Raw genomic sequence first — 22027 nt, forward strand, 5'->3', positions numbered from 1 at the left:
GATGCTCCCTTTCACCTTCTCTTTGTACTCGCTCATTCTGCCGAAACTTCTTTGACCTCACCAGAGCCTGATATCCTAATATTGCATTCTGTTTCCCATCAGGCAACCCTATCTGGTTCTTCAACTTTTTCTCCTACCCAAACATTTATTTGTTCATTCAGCTATTTATTAGTTCATTTTGCAAGTAATTATTGAGTGTCTACTATGTACCAGGTCTGCGCTAGGTGCTGAGATACAGCAGTCATTCAAATTATGTCCATGCCCCTTCGTGCAGGGGAGATGGAAGATAAGGTGTTGGTGTTTCACCTTCTTGTTTCACTAAGGATAAACCTCCGAAATAGAAAATCCCTCAATTCTGAAGATTGGCTCACCGATAAACCATGTGAACTGTTTTTTCATTTGTTTGTGTGTTTATTTATTTATTTGTAGCTTTAGGGATTGAACCACGCCCTTTTACTCTTGTTTTTGAGACAGAGTCTAAGTTGCTCAGGGCCTCACTATATTTCTGAGACTGGTCTGGAGCTTGCAATCCTCCAGCCTCAGCCTCCCAAGTCACTGGAATTACCGGAATATGTCGATATACATGGTTATGAACTGTTTATTCTTTATTTTTAGGGTAAACAGAATTTAAAAGTTAGCTAGAGTCAACTGCTTATTTTATTATGTATTGTTCTCTGTGAAAATCTTTTTTTCTTAAACCTATGTACAGTTCTTTTAATGGGCATTTTAAAAATTATATTAACTCAGCTATTAAGATATAAACCTGTTTTCACAGTATTATTCCTATCAAATAATTTTCTTCTTAAAATTTGTAAAATGTGCCAGGTCCTGTCTTCTAGTATTCAGACATGATCTCTCTTCCATGCTATTTCCAGAAAGACTGCTGCTGCTTTCCTAGAACTTCTTGAGGAAGGGTTTCCAGATTGGTGCCTCCAGTGGCAGATACTGAAGCAAAGTTAGAAGCAGGAGGGAGGCAGACACTCTGGCTCAGGTAGTAGCAGGCAACTTTCAGTTCCTCAGGTAGTCTTGGATACAGCAGACTTCCAGCAGTTGCTACATAGAGTTAGCCAGGGTTCTCCAGCTGGTAATGGGGATAGCTCTTCCCAGCCACAGTGGGTGAACCTCCAGCAGGGTCAGTGAAAATTCTACACTTCTGGCTTTCACCAGCTTTCTGATTTGGGGATATCACCATGTCTTTCATTTTCTCAACTAGTCTTTATAATACTTATCTTACCAATTCCCTAGATTAAATTCCTTTGTTTGGAATACCTAGAGTGGTTTATGTCTTCATCATTGGATACTGTCTGATAAGAAAAGGAGTAGATCACATTTCTGTTTTCATGAATATTCACCCAAACCTAGCCTGAAAGTCACATTCTTCTCTTTTTCTTTCTTCTATAGTCCAATGTCAATCAAAATGATGCATGTTCAAGTCAAACAATATTCCTGATAGTTTCAGAAGTTGTTTTGATTTTTGTTTTTAGAATCATAGGTCTAAAAATGTACGTATTGAATTGAAAGTTTGTTTAAATACAAAAGAAACTATAAACCATAATGTTAGTGAAATAGATGAGTGATTGGACATGTGGCCTTATGACCAGAAAATTAGAGGCATAATAAAGAATGGGGGTGCTTTTTGTCCAACATCTTGACAAGGCTGCAGTAGCTGTTGCTGCTCTCCAGTCTTCACAATGTCACCCAAGGATGACAAGAAGAAGAAAGATGCTGGAAAGTCAGCCAAGAAAGACAAGGACCCAGTGAACAAATCTGGGGGCACAACCAGAAAGGAGTGGTCCAAAGGAAATGTTCCGGACAAACTCAACAATCTAGTCTTGTTTGACAAAGCTACTTATGACAAACTCTGTAAGGAAGTTCCCAGCTATAAGCTTATAACCCCAGCTGTGGTCTCTGAGAGACTGAAGATTCAAGGTTCCCTGTCCAGGGCAGCCCTTCAGGAGCTCTGCAGTAAAGGACTTATCAAAGCACAAAAGTGGTTTCAAAGCACAGAGCTCAAATAATTTACACCAGAAATACCAAGGGTGGAGATGCCCCAGCTGCTGGTGAAGATGCATGAGCAGGTCCAATCAACTGCACATTTGGAAAAATACAATTTTATTAAATCAAAAAAAAAAAAAGAAAGAAAGAAAGAAAGAAAAAAGAGTGGAGGTAGCTTTATCCCCACTTCTGACTCGTGCTATATATGGAAGGAAGCAAAATGGTGTGCAGACTTTCCTAACCTCATTCATATAAATGTTCAAGTTCAGGAGGTGAATGATCACTTGTCCAGCCTCACATCCATGGAGTCTGAAGTGACCCACCACCCCTTCAATGAGTACAATTCTGCTGATGAAGCTATTGTCAAGGGGTGAATGGGCGCATGAAGAACTCAAGAACTTCTTGGATTTTGCGGGGGGGATACTCAACTACCTTGATAATGTGCAAATGCAGTTCTTATTACTGTGGAAATAAGAAAGCAGGAGTTAGTGAAGCAGGCATACTTCCAGCTGAAGCATATTATTTATGTCGAGGGATACAGCACTAAAATAGAGGGAGGAAAAATCTTGAATATAATGGCAAGGAGCGAGGACTTGATATTACTAGAAAGTATTGGATATATGGCTGAGAGCGGAATTAAATGGAGCCCATCCATCTTGGGTTCTGACCACCTGGATTTTTTTCTTTAGTTTTTATTTTTCTCTAGTCTCTCTTTCTTAATTCAAATATGTAACCTGTGTCCAGCAGTGAAATACATAGCAGTAAGCTGCCAGTAAATAGTTTGTAGAATTTAGTATAAATATGAAAAAATTGAAAAGTGGGCACCATAAAGAAATTGTTGGGGGCAAGCTATGCTAAATTTTTAACCAAGATTTTCAGATCAAAACAAAAAGTGGTACGCTCAATTTCCTTTACATCGTTCTTTGGAAGGTGTGTACAATGTACCTTGCAAGTGAGGATCACTGTTGGATTTGAATGGGACAAGTGATCAACAGAACTTTTCTTCAAACCTTACCTAGTAGAAATTTGTAAGATGTCAAGAAAAGTGAATGGGACTGGAATCCTAGAATGGAATTGGGAGAGTACTAAACAGCAATGAAAGGATGGATATAAAAGGTAGCGACACTTCTCCCTGGCCACCAAGCCAGGAAACCCACCCACCCTGCCCAGCAGTAGAAGTGCTGGGTTGGGTTGGATCTCAGGCAGCAGTGTGTGGAGTCCACCTTGACGCCAGCTTGAGACCAAACAGGCCAGCCAAGCCATCACCGCGAGGTGGCCAGACCTGGGCCTGGCATGGATGCCTGTTGCAGAAGCTGACCCCACGCAGCGTTGCAGCTTTGGAATCCTCTGACGGCAGCCAATTGGGAAGCTGTGAATGCAGATGAGCAGAGAGAAAATGGAAGTGGGGCAGATCTGCATGGCCGTTGAAACTAAAGCTAACCAATAGCCTTAGTACTTTTCCAAACCCTAATTAGCATAATTTTGGACCAATAGCATTGGTACTTTTAAAAAATTCTAATTAGCGTAAGTTCGGACTAAGAGTGTCCATCCAAGTGCTATATAAACCCCTAGATTAGCACACTCAGATTGAAAACCCTCATCAGATCCCCTCTCACAGTGTGATTTCTGTTCCTGTTTCTGTTCTTCAATAAATCCTACCCTTACACCCACTCTATGGGTTTCATTCTTCATTTGCCAAAGAGTCATTCAGCTGCAGAGGCTACAACTTTGCAGACCTCACACAGCAGAAGCAGGGAAACTTTGGTTTCAGGAGTATGAAAAAAGAGGAAGACAAGTTGATCTAGGTTACAGAAAGACTGATGGGGAGGATCAAAGATGAGCCTAAAGATTCAAATCTAGGAGCCTGGGTTAGTTAAAGGAGATGGGACTTAGACTAGAGTTGTAAGGGTTTAGGAAAAAGGGTTGGGAAAAATGCCTTAAACACCTTGCTATTTCATAAGTTTCTAATGGATTTTAACAATTCTCTAATCATGGAAGGATCATTGGATTGGCTAGTCATGATTTCCTATGCTTTATTCAAGCTTATCCTTGCTCACTCACTCTCAGGAGCCTACTGTACACAATTTCAAGGAGACTTTTTACCTGTAAAAGCTCAAAGCAAGAATAATAGATTTTGTGAAATTCAGAAAAGCATAATAAGGAGGATATACTTCAAAAGAATAGAAAAGTCTGCAGAAATACTGAGAGATTTTCTTCTAGTGTGGGAATTGTCTATAACTGCTAATTTCCAGGTTTAGCAATTCTAATGTTAACAAATTGCAGTTCTAAGTAGAGACATGACAGCAGGCTTGTATTAGAATGGAAAATTTGGCTTCAGGATGAAGTAGTACCAGTAATGACAAGATGATCTTTGAAACATTTAAACATGAATCTTTGAGGATGGTATAGAAAACTATTCAAAGCCCAAACAACAAAACCAATAGTTGCTGGTTGTGACTTTCTGTTGACAAACAAGTATGTAGATCTTTATCCTATCTAGATCCAATTATTGCATAACCCATAGGAAAATGTGACTGACTTTGTCCATTTTTTTAGTGGCAGTTGTTTCAGTGGTCTTACATGGTTGAGATCGTGTCAGGATTTTATTTTAATTTGTGTAAGTCATTAAAGAGACTTTGGAGTCATAGGAAAATTGTGCTTAAAACTTATGATTCATTTTGAGCAGTAGTAGAATCTGAAAATATCAATATGGGAAGAAGGGAAACAAAAGGGGAAGTTTATTCTAAAGAACAATTGAGGGGCTGGGGAGATAGCTCAGTAGGTAAAGTGCTTGCCTTGCAAGCACAAGGCCTTGGGTTCAATTCTCAGCACCACAGGAAAAACAAACAAACAAACAAAAAAAACAATTGAATTCTAACCATGGAATATATTTCAAGAAATGCAGTTGTGGTTTCCTTAGTCTTTAAATATTTAAGAGAACGCCCTTAGGAACATCACAAATTAGTATTCAGCAATGATTTGCAGTTTTAATGTATTACCATCATTATTGTGACCACTGAATGCCAGGAGTATGTTTGATTGTAAGTCAGAGTGCCTAATATGCTTGAGTCTTTCTTTTAGGTGAATTGTTAGTTTACTACGTCATGCTTGTATTGATTTCTGACCAGTTTTTGGAAAAGCATCCTATACATCTGGTGATCTTCAAGGAAAAACAAAAACAGATTTTTGTCATTCTCCTTACGTCACCATTCATTTTTTTGAATGTTCATTGCTAGCTTCAGCACAGGCTTAATTTTTAAGATTTGTGTTTTTTGTGTGTTTTGGGAACTTTGAATTTTCTTAATTTTCTCATTGTCTAGGTTTTGCATTAAAAGAATATTTGTTGTATTTCCTAAAATTTTTTTGTTGATTTGAACTGGAACTCTTTTGCTTTTTTCCCCTTGGATATCCAGTTTTCCTTATCATGGGGAATGGAAGTAAATGTCTTAATTTTCAGCTAATTTGAACTGTGCCATTAACTCTGAAAAGGAGCCATTAAAGGAAATATATTCCAAAAAAATGCTGGTAGATATTTGAAAATACATTGACACTAATACCGTCTCTTTTATTGGAGAGTCTGGCTGAGAAGCTATGCCAAAAGACATTCAAGGACAACAGCTTTGGACTTGATCCAAGAGGATAGTTATGCAAATGAAGTTCTGAGAAAAAAAAAAAAAAAAAAAACACCCAGAATTTTCTTACAGAAAATATGCAAAGAATAACCACTCACAACACTGAGATGCAGTGCCTCTGCTGGAGTTTCTACGTTATCATTTTTGTCATCGTTACACTGACACTGGTGATGAAGTAGGTGAATACCAGATTAGAAGAAAGCTGATGGGGAGCAAGAAAGCATTCTTTAAGACAAGAAGTTCATCTCAGGGAGGACCGATGGTGGGCACATGATCACCAAGGGTGGTACTACCTCGGCACTGACTAACAAGAAAAGCCAGGAGTAAGACAAATCTAACTGGTTCTCTTTTGTCAGTGCCCCACCCCCTTTTCAAAAGACAGTAAGCCCAGTGGATTTGAAGCAGAAATTATCAACATGAAAGGTTATACACATAACACATAATGCTTGGAGGAGAGCTGCAGTGTGTGAGAACCATGAAAGCTGTATTTTGTATGTGTTGTACTGATTTATATTATTTTAAAACACAGATCTGGCAACAGTTGGACAGAGCCACTTCAAGTGTTTTATGTTATAAGAAACAACCAGCATTTCATATATTTTGCAAACATGCTTGCTCCTATGATTCCATCCTGGACGAGCTCTGGGTTCACTGATGAGAACTGATCTTGGCTCTGTTCTTTTTCCCTCTTTCCAATGATATTCTGCTCCTCACTCCTCTTCCCATATGTCTCAGCAAATGCTTTTAGAGGGTTGATGGCAATGTGTGTGTGATATCTTGCTGAAAATGAAAGTCTAAAATATATTCTGAGAAAAGCAACAGTATCCACACTTTGGGCATAAGCAAAGGTGACAGATGTTGCTAGGAGGAGTATGATATTTTTCATGGCTTCAGAGCACCTTTCTCTGGGGCCAACATTATGTTCCTTCCCAACACACCATGTGTCAATGACTCCAAATTCTCCTTCTGTGACAGAATAACAGAAGCACTGATCCTTGAGGCTGCAATTGCTCTGGCTGTAATTGCTCTTGTTATGGTACACTCAGTTCCATCTACAATGTTTTCCTTCCTGGCGGGTAAGAGCTTTTTCACGGTCATGTAGAGGTTCTGCTCTGTGCTGCTACCAGAGTCTCTTGTTTACCTGCCAAGTCCCTAATCTCCCACTCCAGGATGCCTGGGCTGAACAAGGAACAGGACTGTGAGATGTTGTATGGCATGGCCTGACGCATAACTGGATTGAATCAATGTCCATTTTTACTACTTTTCTCTAAGGAGGAAAGGATACTGATGATTAATTCTGAATTATTATATTTTTCAATCTGATTGATCTTCTTGGAGGGATTTAAATTGTTTCTTATTTTTTTCTGTTCACTTCCCATATATTATTTATTTATTTATGCTGGGGACTGAACGCAGAGGCATTTTACCACTGAGCCCCATCCCCTGCCCTTTTTATTTTTTATTGTAAGACAGAGTCTCACTAAGTTGTTTAGGGCCTTGCTGAGTTGTTGAGGCTTGCCTCTGACTTGTGATCCTCCTACGTCAGCCTCCTCAGCCGCTGGTATCACAGGCCTGCACCACCATGCCCAGCTCCACACACTTATTTTTAATGAAATCTGAACTACACTATATTTTGGGCTCCATTCATCTGGCCTCATTCACCATGATCTCTCTTTGAAATGTAAATTAGAGAGATCTACTTTCCAAGCAAAGCTTGCTGCCTTCAAGGTGTGTTCCTAGCTTTGGTCCTGCCAGCAAATCAGGAAGTAGACCCATGGAATAAAGGAGAGTCACCTGGGCCTTCTGATAAACAGAATCAATTGTGAGTGTGGGGGGTTCACACAGCAGATCTGGTTCTAGCAAGGTTGCTTGCTGAGCCTTTAATCCATTTCTACCCTACCAGTTTAGTTCTCTATTGCTATTTTTATAATAGAAGTTAATACTTTTCCATGTTTCTACAACATTTTGGAATAAGTGATTGAGGTTCCTGCCAGAGCAGCAATTCTCTCACAGTAGGGTGCCCTCGTGTTGATAAACCGCTCTCTCCAGCTCTATATCCTGCTCTGGTTCTCAGGCACTAGAACTAGGTGCTTGGTTCCAGTTGGCATACCTGGGTCCTGTACCTCGTTCAGAGTAAAATTTGAGTGAGAAAGAGAAGAGAAAGGAGGACCTATGAGAGAATGTGGTTTGGAAACAGTCTAGAGTAAGTATGACCCAATGGGGCATGCCAATTGCACCACAGACGTGGTCCCAGCTGAGATAAAGGAGGTGGACTTTTGTAGCCCCATCCAATCAATGATTGACCACAATCAGTAAGGCAAGTGAAGGAAGACAGCATCAATCACCCATGGATATTCCTCCAGAGAGGGATGTTTGAGAGGTCTGGTAGCTAAAGCACCCCACAGCTACTAGGTTTGGGCACATCAACCAAACCAGTAACAGGAATGGCAGAGGATCAGAGCAGCCATCAAAACAGTCTGTTGTACCATTCATTAAATGTTTCTACTGATATGTTGGTAATCAATTGAAATGACAATTCCTGAATGGTTACTAATATTGTGACCAGAATGTGTTTTTCCCTTCTCTCCAGGTTTACAAGAAGTTTCTTGCACCCCCAAATTTATTTAAGGTTTTAAAATTGCAGTTAGTCATTAGTGGCTCTATCCCATCATGATTTTAAATTCTTTGGGAGCAGTTAGTCATTCTCTCTAGGACTTTGCAGAGGGAGATACATAGTTTTACTATTTTAAAAAAATGTGATGATATGCAGCAGAGTTGGCAGGACAAATCCTATGGCAAATCCTTTTTACTTTTGTACGGAAAAACAATTTTCAAATCTTTTAAATAAATCTGAATCTCCATATGCTGTGTTTACACAGAAGCTATGTGTCAGCAAAGGTCCTTGGGATAAAATGGTAGATAATGTGTACAATGTCAGCAAACCTGAGAGGGTGTGCTTTGTACTGGAGAGACAGTGATAATAATGTGGTCATGTTCCAGTGGAAATGCTTAAAAAGGGATTAATGACAAAAAACATGGAAAGTTTACTTAGGTGAGCTTTAGAGAAACCTAGAGTGAAACCAAATGTACCTAGTGAATTTTTCTAGGTTGGTAGAAAAGAAATATCTGCTACCAAATAATGGCCTTTTGGAACATAAACAAGCAAAAACATGCTTTGGTAAGAAAAGCATCAAAACTGGAAAGAAGCCTTTTCAGTTGTTAAGAAACAAAAGAGACAACAAATGAATTAAACCAATTCTCTTTGTAATATAAATCTTTAATATAGGAGGCAAAGGCTTTCGCTAGTTCCTGTTTTCTAGTTGTTTCCTTTATCAATCTAGCTTAAAATTACTCTTCATACACATTTCTTAGCTCCCGTGCTCAATCTGTTTACCTTTGAGACCAAGACCTGGGTATACAGAGTTAGCAGGTAACTTACAAAACACCCAAAGCATGAAACTGCCATCAGGGACACAGACTCAGGAGGAGAATCTGCTATACCAGACTGTCTCTTTGATGGGACTCTGTAAAGGGCACACTTCTCCATCAGTCTTTGAGTCCTGAACAAGTTGGTCTTTCCTTTCACCATCAAGGAGAAACCAAATGAAGAGTCCTGAGGCAGTATGTCCTGTGCCTCCAACAGTGGACTCATAGCCATGAGATAAGAGAGAAGTAAATAAGTCTAGAATGGAAAAGTTAACGGTGCTCTTGCCTTTATGACAGTATTAATTTTACATATAGTTATCCTATGGATAAACATTTTGTCTTACTATATTATTTAAATTTCTTATTTAAAGTATTTTAAATAAATAAATATTAGGGTCTGGGAATTATCAAACATGAAATAGAGTTGCTGAAAGATACTTTGAGTAATTTGAGCTGAGCACACTTGAAAAGATCATAATGTTTTTCAGTTAAGACTAAGGAGTATGTGTTAATAAGGACTGATAAAAATTAAATTTTTAGAAAGAGTTCATATTTTATCATATTTAGGTTTTAAATTAAAGCTAGGTATAGTCTAAAATCTGCTAACACCTGAACAAACTAGGGTCAACTCCTTGAAGTCAATCCATCTGGTTCCACTAACTAGCTTTCTCCTCCTTCAGGAGTCTCCACTTACCCCGTGTGTCCACATTTAATTACAGGACCCAATGAAGCTTCCCCATGTCATGAACAATTGGAGGAAGCAATTGAGGCCAGTTTGCTTTTTTCTCTCTTTTCTTGGTATAGGGTTAAAGAGCAGCATAATCTTTTCTTCTTAAACTTACTGGTTAACTTTTTATTAAAATGTTTTTTTAGTTGTTGATGAACTTTTATTCTATTTATTTAAATGTGGTGCTGAGAATCGAACCCGATGCCTCACAATGCAAGGCAAGCACTCTACCACTGAGGTGCAAACCCAGCCCCCGCAAAATTATTTTTAATTCCTTCCTATCAGTACTCTCATTTTATAAGAAGCATCTTCTTCCAGCTTCCATAGTTACCTACTAGTTAGCAGTTACTTTGTAAACATAAGGTGCTGCAATATGTTAATATGTACAATAATCAGAAATAAATTCTTCTTAATATTCTGGCAAGTTTGGTGTTAGTACCCCATCTAGTAGATGAAAAAAAAAAAAGAGTTTAAGAAAGTTTACAAACTAGGGGACAAGATAGACCTGGAATCTTTGTTTCCTCTGAAACCATGTTCTTTCTTGTATTTTAGATTCTAAATGAAGGACTTATTATAGTTTTAATAGCACACCTACTCCCACCTTTCAACTTCAGAAGAGCCCAACGTATCCCTTTAGTTTGGTAGGTGGGAAAAGGATTTTTCCTGTAAGATGCGTAGGTTTACCCACTTGGCTCTAATGCTTGCTTACCTTAATTGAAAATTTTAGCTGGTGAGTCTACCACCTTTCAGAAGTAGACATTCCAGAACAGAATCAGCTTTGAATTTCAAATTCTTGGCAGTGATGCCTTCCCTAATTCTCACAGAGAATATTAGACTTGTAAATCATGCGAACATTCAATTTTGAACTCAAATATTAGGCTGATCCTTTCTCTAGCCGCGTCGAAGGGGAGCAAACTTGTCCACCACAGGTCTAGGAGACTGCATGCCTCACAGAATGGAGGACAGAAGAGGGCTCTGTGCACCCGGAAAGAAGAAGAGAGGGGTTCCTGTAAGTCACTTCACTTGCACAGGAGTAGAGTGAGTCAAAGGCACAGAAAGGGGCCAGAGGTTGAGCTTCCTTTTCAATCAGAAGAGAGAAAGAGGCTTCCTTCTGATTATAGTGCAGATATGAGAAGGGCAATGTAACTACTTAAAAATCTCAGTTTCAGGTGTCTCTTTGAGATTACCACCTCCTACTTGCCCAGCTCACTCCTTTAGTGTCCTGATATCATCAATCCTTGGATCCCAGCATGACCAAGAATCCAAGATCCCCAGGCTTTTCCACTGTCCCTTATAACTGTCTCTCCACCTTTCTGTCATCACAACTTAAATTCCAAAGGCAAATCATAGCATTACTCCTTCAGATATACTCTCAAAACTTTTGCTTCTTTCTCACTTTATTGTGCTAATCCTCTATGAGAAGAAAATGCCACAAAAGTATGTTCTAGGTCATTTTGGCAGGAATGTAGTAAAATAGATCCATAAGTAACATGTGTATGCAAATACTTATAAAAATAAGTATGGCTTCATGAAACTTGAGCAAATACCACCTGGTAGATAAGTTCATACCATTTCTATCACCTAAGAATTCTTGGGTCCCTCTAGTTCAGAATAACGCAAGAATGCCTTAGAGTGGTGGTATGGTTTGAATATTCCCTCCAAAACACATACTGAAATTTATTTGCCATTGTAATGTTTTTGGGAGGTGAGACCTTTAAGAAGTAATTAATTCTGCCCTCATGAATGGACTGATGCTATTATCATGGAAGTGGTTTGTTATCAAGGGAATGAGTTTCTCTCTCTCTCCTTCTCTTTCCATTTCTATTCATTCACTATGGGATGCATTCAACCATGAAATAATGCAACAAGATGGCACTCACTGGATCTTGTCACCTTGCTGTTGGATTTCTCAGCCTCCAGAAACATGGGACAATAAGTTTCTGTTGATCATAGTTTGTGCGATGGCAACATAATATGGACTAAGATTCCCAAATTGATACCAGAGAAGGGAAGTGTTGCCATAACAAAGTCCTGAAAATATGAAAGTGGCTTTAGCATTGGACAGTGGGTAGAGGCTGGAACAGTTTTCAAGTGAATCCTGGGAAAAGTCCGTATTTCCATGAATGGAGCATTAAGGGCAATTCTAAAGAGGGCTCAGAAGAGGAGAAATTCACCAGAAGTTTAAGATTTCTTAGAGATTATTTAAAATGAGGAACAAAGTATTTGAAACTGGAATAAAGGTCATGCTTTCCATAAAGTGGTAAGCAATGAGACTAAATTGTGTCCATGCCCAAGAATTTTGAGGAAGGCAGAATTCAATAGCAATAAACGAGGATATTTGGTGAAAGAAATGTCTAACAAGAAAGCATTTGGTGTGCTGTGTGCTTCCTTGAATGACATATTGTGAAATAAGAGAAGAGAGAGAGGATTAAAGGATGACAGCAGAGAAATGAAGATTTGGAAAAATTTGAAGCCTGGGAATGTAAAGAAAAAGCAGTGTTCAGGGTTGCAGGCAAGTGACCACTTGACAAAGGGCTTAGTGTAGACAGAAAGAACCAGATCATCAAGACAATGGGAGAATGACTCAGAGATATTTGGAGACCTTCTAGGCTGTTCAGTTACTCCTAGCTTCAGTTACTCCTCTCTTCTTGCCTGTTCTTCCTTTGGAATTTGTGAAGTCTATCCTGTGCCTATTCCATGATTATATTTTGGAAGTATATAGGTGATTTCAATTTCAAAGGCTTACGGGTAGAGGAGACATTTCCCCAGAATAATCACGATTTGAGCCTTACCTACATCTGACTTAGATGAAACTTTGCACATTGAAATTGATGAATTTGAGTTGATGCTAGAACAAATTAATATTTTTGGAGCTATTGGGATGGAATAAACATATTTTGTTTGTGAGAAGGACATGAATTTTGGTGGAGTCAGAGGTGAAATGCTATGGTTTGAATGTTTGCCCTCTCCCTAACTGCTGTTGTGATGGTACTGGTAATGAGAATTTTAAGGGGTATTTAGGTCATGAAGACTCTTTCTTTAGGAAAGGACTGATGCTGTTATCAGGGAGTGGGTGTTTTTGTTTGTTTTCATTTTTGTTTTTGTTAGCAGGAGTTGAACCCAGGGACACTTAACCACTGAGCCACATCCTCAGCCCTTTTTATTTATTTTTTTAAATTTCAAGACAGGGTTGCTTAGGGTCTTGCTAAATTACTGAGGCTAGCTTTGAACTTGAGATCCTTTTGCCTCAGCGTCTTGAGCACCTGGGATCGTGGGTGGGATTTTTCTTGATAAGTAGCTTTGACCCCTCTTTGCGTGCGCCCTCTCTCTCTCTCTCCCTCCCTCTCTCTCTCTCTCTCTCTGTCTCTCTCTCTCCCCCCCCCCCTCTCTCCCCCTCTTTCTGTGATGCCTTCTATCATGTAATAAAACAGCAAGAAGGCTCTTGCCAAATGCTCTTGCCATCATGATTTTGGACTGCTCAGTCTCTAGGACTGTTAGCCAATAAATTTCTGTTCCTTATAAATTCCCCAGGTTCAGGTATTTTGTTATAGCAGTACAAAGTGAAGTAAATTCAGTAGTATAGGAAATGGTTTTGCTTTAGCTCCTGTCTTCCATTGGTCTCTTTCTCATCATTCTCAATTACTTGGCCTTTCTTATTGTCCAGCCACTCTGACCCAAACTCATTCCAAGAATGGCCTCATTTGCCAGGTGTATCTTTTGCCTTGAATGGTCCTTTTGAACTGATTAATGTCTATTCATGTTTTTGGACTTAGTTTGGAAATTACTTGGTATGCAAAGGTTTCCTAGGCCTGCTCCTCCTCTCATCCACATCTTGGGTTGTGCACCATTTCACCTCTATCAGACCTATTCTCACACCGTAAAGTAATTAAACTGTTTTCACAACCTTTTTAAGTGTAGGGACTGCATTTTACATATTTCTAAAGTTATTTTTAGTATTTTATGCCTAGTGTGTTAGCTTTTCATTGCTGTGACCAAAATACCTAACACAACTCATAAAAGAAAACTTTATTTTGGCTCAATGTCAGAGGTTTCAGTCCATCATTGACTGGCTGCATTGCTCTGGGTCTGAAGTGAGATAAAACATCATTACAGAAGGCTGTGTTGGTGGAAGGTGCTCAGCTTGTAGAGTCAGGAAGTGGAGAGAGAGAGAGAGAGAGAGAGAGAGAGAGAGAGAGAGAGAGAGAGAGAGAGAGAGAGAGAAAGAGAGAGAGAAAGAGAGAGAGGGGGGGGGGAATAAAGGCTGAAGAGAAGATAAACCCTTTCAGGGCATACCTACTTCTTCCAAGTAGGTCTTGTTTCCCAATAGTCTACTCAGCTCTAAATGGATTAATCCATCAAATGAATTAACCCCAATAATAAAGTCAAAACACTTATCATTCAATCATTTCCTAAAGTTCTACTTTGGGAACATTCTATATCAAAACCTAGTAGAAGGCTTGGTGTGCTTAGACTGTGCTTAATTAGTGTCCTTGAAATAAACGAATCACTTGATAAATGAAAACATGGATTCTTTTACTAAAAGCAGTGCATCTGTTTGGGCTGAAGAGAGTGGAATCAGAAAGGGCACCCTAGATGCCATACATTTTGTTTGGACGCTCTGCTTTTTATCATCTCTCTGTTATGGTTTGGATATGAGGTGTCCCCCAAAAACTCACGGATGAGACAATGCAAGAAGGTTCAGAGGAGAAATGATTGGGATGTGAGAGTCTTAACCCAAGCAGTGAATTAATCCCCTGGTAGGGATTAATTGAGTGGTACCTACAGTGGTAAGGTGTGGCTGGAGGAGATAAGAATTGGGGCATGGCTTTGGGTATATATTTGTATGTGGTGAGTGGACTTTCTCTCTACTTCCTGATCAACATGTGAACTATTTCCCTCTGCCACACTCTTCTGCCATGCTGACCTGCCTCATCTCTAGCTCTGAGAAATGGAGCCTTTTGTCTATGGATTGAGACAGCTGAAACTATGAGACCCCAAATAAACTTTTTTTTCCTTTATAAATGTTCTGGTCAGTTCTATAAGTCCCATCAGTGAAAAAGCTGACTAAAACACTCCCTGATGTGAAAAAGAAAATAAATTAACATTTAAAATGGCTCAGGGCTTTTAAAATAGAGATCCAGTGTAAGTGCTTACTACTTGTTTAAAAATAATCATTTTTATTAGCACATATTATTGTGCAAATAAATGGATTTACTGTGATATTTCCATACATGCATTCAACATACATTGTTCACTAATCCTATCTAATTTACCCTTCTTCTAGCCTCATCTGACATCCTTCCCAATTCCTATTAATTCCTTTTCTACACTCAGGTAAACATTTTTTCCACATATGAGAGAAAGCATACAATACTTGTTTTTCTGTGTCTGGATTATTTTATTATTATTTCTCTTTTGTATGCTGATTTCATTTCCTTTGGAGATATACCCAGAAGTAGATAGATGGACCATATGCTAGTTCAATTTTTAGTTTTTTGAGGAATACCCCCCACAACTGTTTTCCATAGTGGCTATATTTATTTACACCCCACCAATAGTGTCTAAGGGTTTCTTTTTCTCTACATTCTCAGCTGCATTTGTTGTTATTATTATTATTTGATAATAGGTGTCTTAGGTAGCTTTTTCGCTGTTGTGACTAAATGACCCAACTAGTACAGCTGTAGAGGAGGAAAGGTTTATTTGAGGGTTCACAGTTTCAGAGGTCATAGTCCATAGAAGGTCAGCTCCATTTTGGGGGGCTCCAGGTGAGGCAGAACATCATGCAGAAGAGCATGGCAGAGGGAAGCAGCTCTCATCATCAGGAAGCAGAGAGAGGGAGACTCCACTCTCCAGATACAAAAATATATATCCTGAAACCATACCCCAATTCCAATCTCCTCCAGCCACACCCTACCACTTCAATTAATACCATCATGGATTAATTTATTGATTGGGTTAAGCATCTTACAACCCAATCATTTCTCCTCTGAATCTTTCTGCATTGTCTCACAGGTGAGCTTTTGGGAAACAACTCACATCCAAACCCTAACAATAGGCTTTCAAACTGGGGTAAGATGGCAGCTCACTGTAGTTTTGATTTGCATTTCCCTGATGGCTAATAATTTTGAACATTTTTTTCAGGTATGTATTATCCATTTGTATTTCTTTTTTTAAGAAATATTGATTCAGATCATTTGCCCATATTTTAAAATAAAACATTTGGAATGTTTTATTGTTAAGATTTTTTAGTTCTTTGCATATTTGGGGTATTAACCCTCGGTCCAAAACATATCTGTGAAAATATTTCCTCCATTGTGTAGGTCCCTTCACTCTGTTAATTGTTTACTTTGCTGTGCAGAAGCTTTTTAGATTGGATGTAATCTTTGTCAATTTTTGCTTTTGTTTCTATGCATTTGGAGTCCTATCCAGAAAAGTCATTGCTTGTATCAATCTTGAAGAACTTCTTTTATATTTTCCTCTAGTAGTTTCAGGTCTCACATTAAGGCTTTGATCTATTTTGAGTTGATTTTTATAGGTGAGAGATGGGGTTAGACTTCAATCTTCTGCATGTGGGTATCCAGTTTTCCCAGTACCACTTAAAAACTATCAGTTAAATCTAAGTTAGGCTTAAGAATAAAAGCAGGCACTCTAGAATGATGCTTCTGAGGAGATTTTGCCAAGTTAAAGATTATAATGATGGCATTTCCCAAACCGCCTAAGAAGTATAACGGTGAGTATTCACTCAACTTTGACTTTCGGGCACAGAGGTGTAATCAAAAGAACAGCAAGAAGCTTTGAAAGCTTCATGGTTTTGTGGGGGAACTATTAACAAATATTGTAATTTCTTAATTCAAAGATATTTTCCATCAGACCACTATGTAGTTGGCACTTGAAATACACCTGTTTATCTAAAATTTGGACAACAGTGTAGATAAACTATAATGAAAGTCTTCACTAACTTCTTAAAATTCTAGTCTGGTTGTCCTTTATACTAATTATGTCTCTCTTTTTTCCTACTATTTCTGCTAAGGGCAATGTTTTGGTTACAAGAAAATTTGATATTTAGTTAAAGATTTTTATGGAGATTTTAACTAGATGTGGACAATTTAGTCTCAATGCTAAATCTTATTATCTTGTTTGTATCCTATTATCATTTTGAAAAAAAATTGAATAAGACTATAAATATATATAGTCTTAATAAATCTAATAACATGCTGCTAATTTCCAACAACATTCAATGCAAACTAAATTTACCAATGAGTCAAATATAAAGAGAAGCATTTTTACCCTCACTTATTTTGATTTTAGAAGTGTTTGGTTAACAGAAACATCTTAAAAGCTTGTTTATTTAGGAACATTTACTTTTTAAAAACATGCTTAAGGTACAGATAAATGTCAAATGCAATTACTTATTCACTTTGCAGAAATAAAATGAAATCAAGGAAGAAAATATTTTAAAAATGTAATTAGCCTTGAACAAGTTTTACTTTGTTAAAACAGCTGACATCATGAAAGTTTGCTGGTTAGTCCCATGGTAAATACTATTCATTTGACAAAGAAAATTCAGACATAGCTGCTTACTTTTAGAAATTAATAATAGAGCAAATGAGACAGGCCATCCCTGGAAGATAATAATTGTGACACAGTATCATTCAAGCTATAGGAAATCATGTTAAAAGAGCTATTGGATATCAGGTGTGGTAGCAGATGATTGTAATCCCAGTAGTTCAGGAAGTTGAGGCAGGAGGATCATGAATTCAGAGCCAGCCTCAGCACTGGTGAGGAGCTAAGCAACTCAATGAGACCCTATGTCTAAATAAAATACATAACAGGGCTGGAGAAGTGACTCAATGGTTCAGTGCCCCTGAGTTCAATCCCCAGGACCAAAACGAAACAAAACAAAACAAAGAAACAGCTATTGGAAGCACACAGATTACCCTTCATAGTGCATGAGAAGATACAGGAAGGCTACAAAGAAGATGTATCATTTAAAAGAATAAGAAAATTTTCAGATAGAGATAGTGGAAAGCAAGAAAATATATTTCAGATCAAGAAAATACAAGTGAAAACTTTCAGGTGTGGCAGCATCTGGTTTTGGGGTAACAGTTGGATATGTGATTCAAGTAGTGCAGAAGAGACAAGTGGTTACAGAGAAAAGATAAATTGGAACCAAGTTGTGAAGAGTATTGGAACCCTTTCATAGGAATTTAGATCTCATGCAATAGTTCATGGCAAATTATGGATGATTCTATGGAGCAGAGTGGCATGAATAGTTCTGCTCCTTTGATAAATTATTGTGCCTATTACCTGGAGAATTAGAAAGTAAGAGTTTAGCAATCATGTAGGATTCTCTTGCAATAGACCTAGAAGAAATATTAAATACTTCAACTGGCACAGGTATGAAAATATAATGAATGCCAAAAACCCCAGTAAACAGAATGCATGAGATTTGATAATCAGTGGTTTATAGAATCTAAACATTTGAGTATAGATTAAAGAATCCTAATGCTTTAGATTTGGGAGACCTTGGAGGTAAAGATAGCATTGATCAGGAAAGAAAGCATGCTGGAGTAAGGAAGTGGACTTGAAGAGCCATGGTAGACTGTGCGTGGACTTGTTTAGCACATGCTTCCTGTGATACATGCAAAGGAGATACACAGAACCAAACTGGGAGTCAGCAGGTGGAGCCTAGGAGACAGGTGGATGTGGCTCGAGTTATACCTTTTAGAATAATCAACAACACATGAAGACAGAAGGAAACAAGGCTACAGCTAAGAAGAGCAGAATCCTAAGAAATATAATAGAAGCTTGAAGGCAGGATAGAATTAAAAAAAAAAAAAGAAGAAGAAATTTGAAATCCAACCCCTCTTTTGATCTTTTCATGCATAGAGAAATAAGGTCAAATGTTCCTGTCTTCCTAATGACAACTTTGAATTTCCATTACCATTAGGGAAAAAAATTAATTTTCCACATCATGCTGGATACTTGAAAAGATTATTTTTGAGCTAAATTGTTTCCACATCTACACTGAAAAGCTTGCAGTTTAAGGGACTATAAGGGCCTAGGCTTATGTCAGAACTTGAATTTCAAACCTCAGTTTTGCTACTTATCTAACCATGGAAAGTTACTGAAGTATTTTGCATGTTATTTTTTCCAACTTCAAAATGGATATGTCAAAATGATGTGTAAAACACTTGACATTGTACCTGGTACCTTGAAAGCATTCAATGTCAGTCATGATGCATTATTCTTATTACAGAGAAACATTTACGATTTTCAGAATAGGCCTTTGATTTCTTCCACTTTTTAAAATAGAATTTCCATGAAGTTGGGTTTTAAATCTAGTCACCATCACTTTGAAAAGGGTGACCAATGCAGTGTGAGAAATCTTCTTTTAATCTTGTTTAATGACATTTAAAAATCATTCTATGGAAAATATTAAAGGAGATAATTTCTCAAAGTTTTCTCTAAAAGTTTAAAGGATATTGTGCAAAAAGGAGGCATTTGGAATAAATTGTAATGCATCTTGAGTTGATAAACACTTCGATGTAGTACTTTTTTTAAAAATTGGACATTTTCATAAAAGTGGTTTTGGCTAATTGTAATGTTTATATAGATGATTTACTTTTTAAAAGTCATGGCATAGCATTAACAGTCACACTGAATCCTCAATTTTTAGAAGTAACTAAATGAGAAAATTGCTAGTTTATTTGCAGCTCATTATGGAAGCATTAGTCTTCATATCACAAAGAACATAAAAGCAAGCACAATTGGAACATGTCTCTATGACCAGCTTTAAAGAAGAATTCCAACACAGTCTTACTTCATTCACACCATAGTTGATTTTTACTGTTTTGTAGGTTACAAAGACCATACTCCTTAATGACTAGAAACTTTCTTCTGAACTGATGATGTGTTTTCTTACTTAAAAGATATTTCAGCTCACACAGCAAAGCCATAAAATGTCAGTAGACAGCTTGCAACATTTTATTCAATTATTTCTCTTCAGCATGCTAATATGTAGTAGGCTTAAAAAAATAATTCTAGAAGTGAATTCTGAAAATTACACTTGGGTAACCAATGAAATCTCACTTAACTAACTTGTGGTTGAGGGGAAATAACAAGTTTTAGAATTTCATTCTGAGATAATTTTTCTTCACAATTTTTATCCAAATTCATACTCTGGGATATTTATTAGAAAACACAACACTAATTATAAAAATGATATATTGAATCTTCCTAAAGGACACATTATTTCAAATATTCATGAATTCACTTCAATTTTTATGTGTTCTAAACTACAAAAGCTTGGACCTAAACTTAAGGCTTGCTGAAATAAGGCCAATTTTATATAAATAAAGATAAGTAGAGGCAAAAACATTAATTCCTAAAGTTGAAAAACAGACTCTGACTTAATATAAGAAATTCTTACACAGTTGAGACCTTCACATGGAGCTAATGGATCACATATTCGGAGAACTAGCCACACTAAGAAAACTGGTAAAGACCCAAAAGCTTTGATACAGGATCACTGACACATTGATTGGCAGTTAAAGGAGGTTCCCAGAGTCACCTTTCTTCCTTTGGTTGGTCTGTGATTTGATGCTTTCCTTAGTTTTTTTGGAGGACTAGCAGCCTCCTCGAAATTCTTGGCTCTTGGGCCAGCAAGTACCAACAAGGAGGTCACTCCTGCCAAGATGTCTGCCCATTGGTTCACTAACAGCCCAGGTATCTGTCCACTGGTGAGCAGAAATGAGGTCATGTCTTGGACCCAGTGCTTCTCATTCATGACACTGATTCCTCCAGGACACTGCCACAGCTTAATGCAGACATCTGAATGCTTCTCAACACTTGTTGGAAATAGGAAGAAAAATCTCTATCAGTTTCAGTTGAGACAACAGTTCTCATCTATGAAGGGCATATCACTTCAAAACTGGAGCTTGAGCTGTTTAATGTAAGTGCTACAAAAATAAAATAGATGATGTCAAGAAATGAGGTGGGGAATAAATATATGAATATACGTGTAGAAGAGAGAGATCCAGAAGGGAAAGTTTAAATGTTATTTAATTTTCTGTATCCTAGACTTGTATATACTGACACTACATATATGTGGTTTGCAGAGTTTCTTCTTATTATATGTCAGTTACTTCCACTCTTTCATGACTCATTCACAAATGTGTTAAAGAGATAGCATTATTACCCAGTTCAATAGGTAAGAAGCTAAGGGGTAGGAGCCAAAGTGAAGGGCTAGGAAGTAATGAAGTCAAATTGACCCTTATCCATTTGCTCCAGGACTCTGCAGAGATGCTGCAGAGATTTAATGATGGGGAGGACACTCATGGGGCTGTGCAAATGGTAGACCTTCTACTCTGCTCCACTGTTCTGAGCAAAGGGAAGGATACACTTGAATTTACAGCTCATTTTGGCCTGTGGTGAATGACCTTGGACTGCAAGTTGTCTCTTCTTCATGCTCTAAGATCCTTGAAGGAAAAGCAGTCCTGGGAAAGGGAAATGATTTCATTCCTCTGCTGCTGCAGTTTAGTAGAGACAGTTTATCGCAAGTCTGGTTTTTATAGAGTAATGCCAGATTGATTCATGTTCTTTCCTACAAGGAAAAGAATGGAAGAAAACATTATTTAAAGAGGAAATATTCCTAAAGTCAGTGGGAAATGAATAGGATTTTTAAAAAGGTTAAAATTTTTCTCCTTTGACATTTTCTGCTATGTTGACATTTTCTGTGGAGTTTGGTTGGGGGTAAGACCTTTTCTGTTTTGCTTTGTTTTTGTTTGTCTTAAACAAATCAAGCCCTTTGTTTTAAAATACTTCTATTTCTTTCCTTTCCATTTTAGAGGAAGCATGTCTTCCTAAGAAAGCACTAAATCATTTTTATTTGGTTGAAGGTTAAAATATAGTCATTGAAATGATTTATGCAATTCTTTTTGTTTCAAATATATGCATCCCAGAAGAGATAGATAGATTTCCCTGTTTTAAAAGATTTTAAGTTTTTCGCTCCTGAAAAGAAGTATGATTTTATGAACAGTGGAATTATGTTTATGTTTGTACATTTCATGCAATTTTGTTGAATCTTCTTTTCACAGGCATGATGGATAATTCAGGTCAGAACTCCCCTTTGGTACAAGAAATATCAAATGAAATTTTATGCAGGAGCACATATGAAAGCTTCCTGGGTCACACTGCATGGTTCTATATTCCAGTGACTCCTGTACTAGTAGTCACAAAGACCCAG

The 22027-nt window shown here is 37.7% G+C and overlaps 1 protein-coding gene and 1 pseudogene across 2 annotated transcripts in view; both read left to right on the plus strand.

The window, feature by feature from the left end:
- Positions 1–22027, plus strand: part of IQUB (IQ motif and ubiquitin domain containing) — a 208667-nt gene that overhangs the window by 120863 nt on the left and 65777 nt on the right. The gene's annotated exons all lie outside the window — the stretch shown is intronic.
- On the plus strand, positions 1647–2127 carry LOC306668825 (small ribosomal subunit protein eS25-like; annotated as a pseudogene). The gene has a single exon. The product of its transcript is annotated as a small ribosomal subunit protein eS25-like (transcript).

This window comes from Sciurus vulgaris (genome assembly GCF_902686455.1).
Source record: "Sciurus vulgaris genome assembly, chromosome: 8".
In the NCBI taxonomy this organism is placed as follows: domain Eukaryota; kingdom Metazoa; phylum Chordata; class Mammalia; order Rodentia; family Sciuridae; genus Sciurus; species Sciurus vulgaris.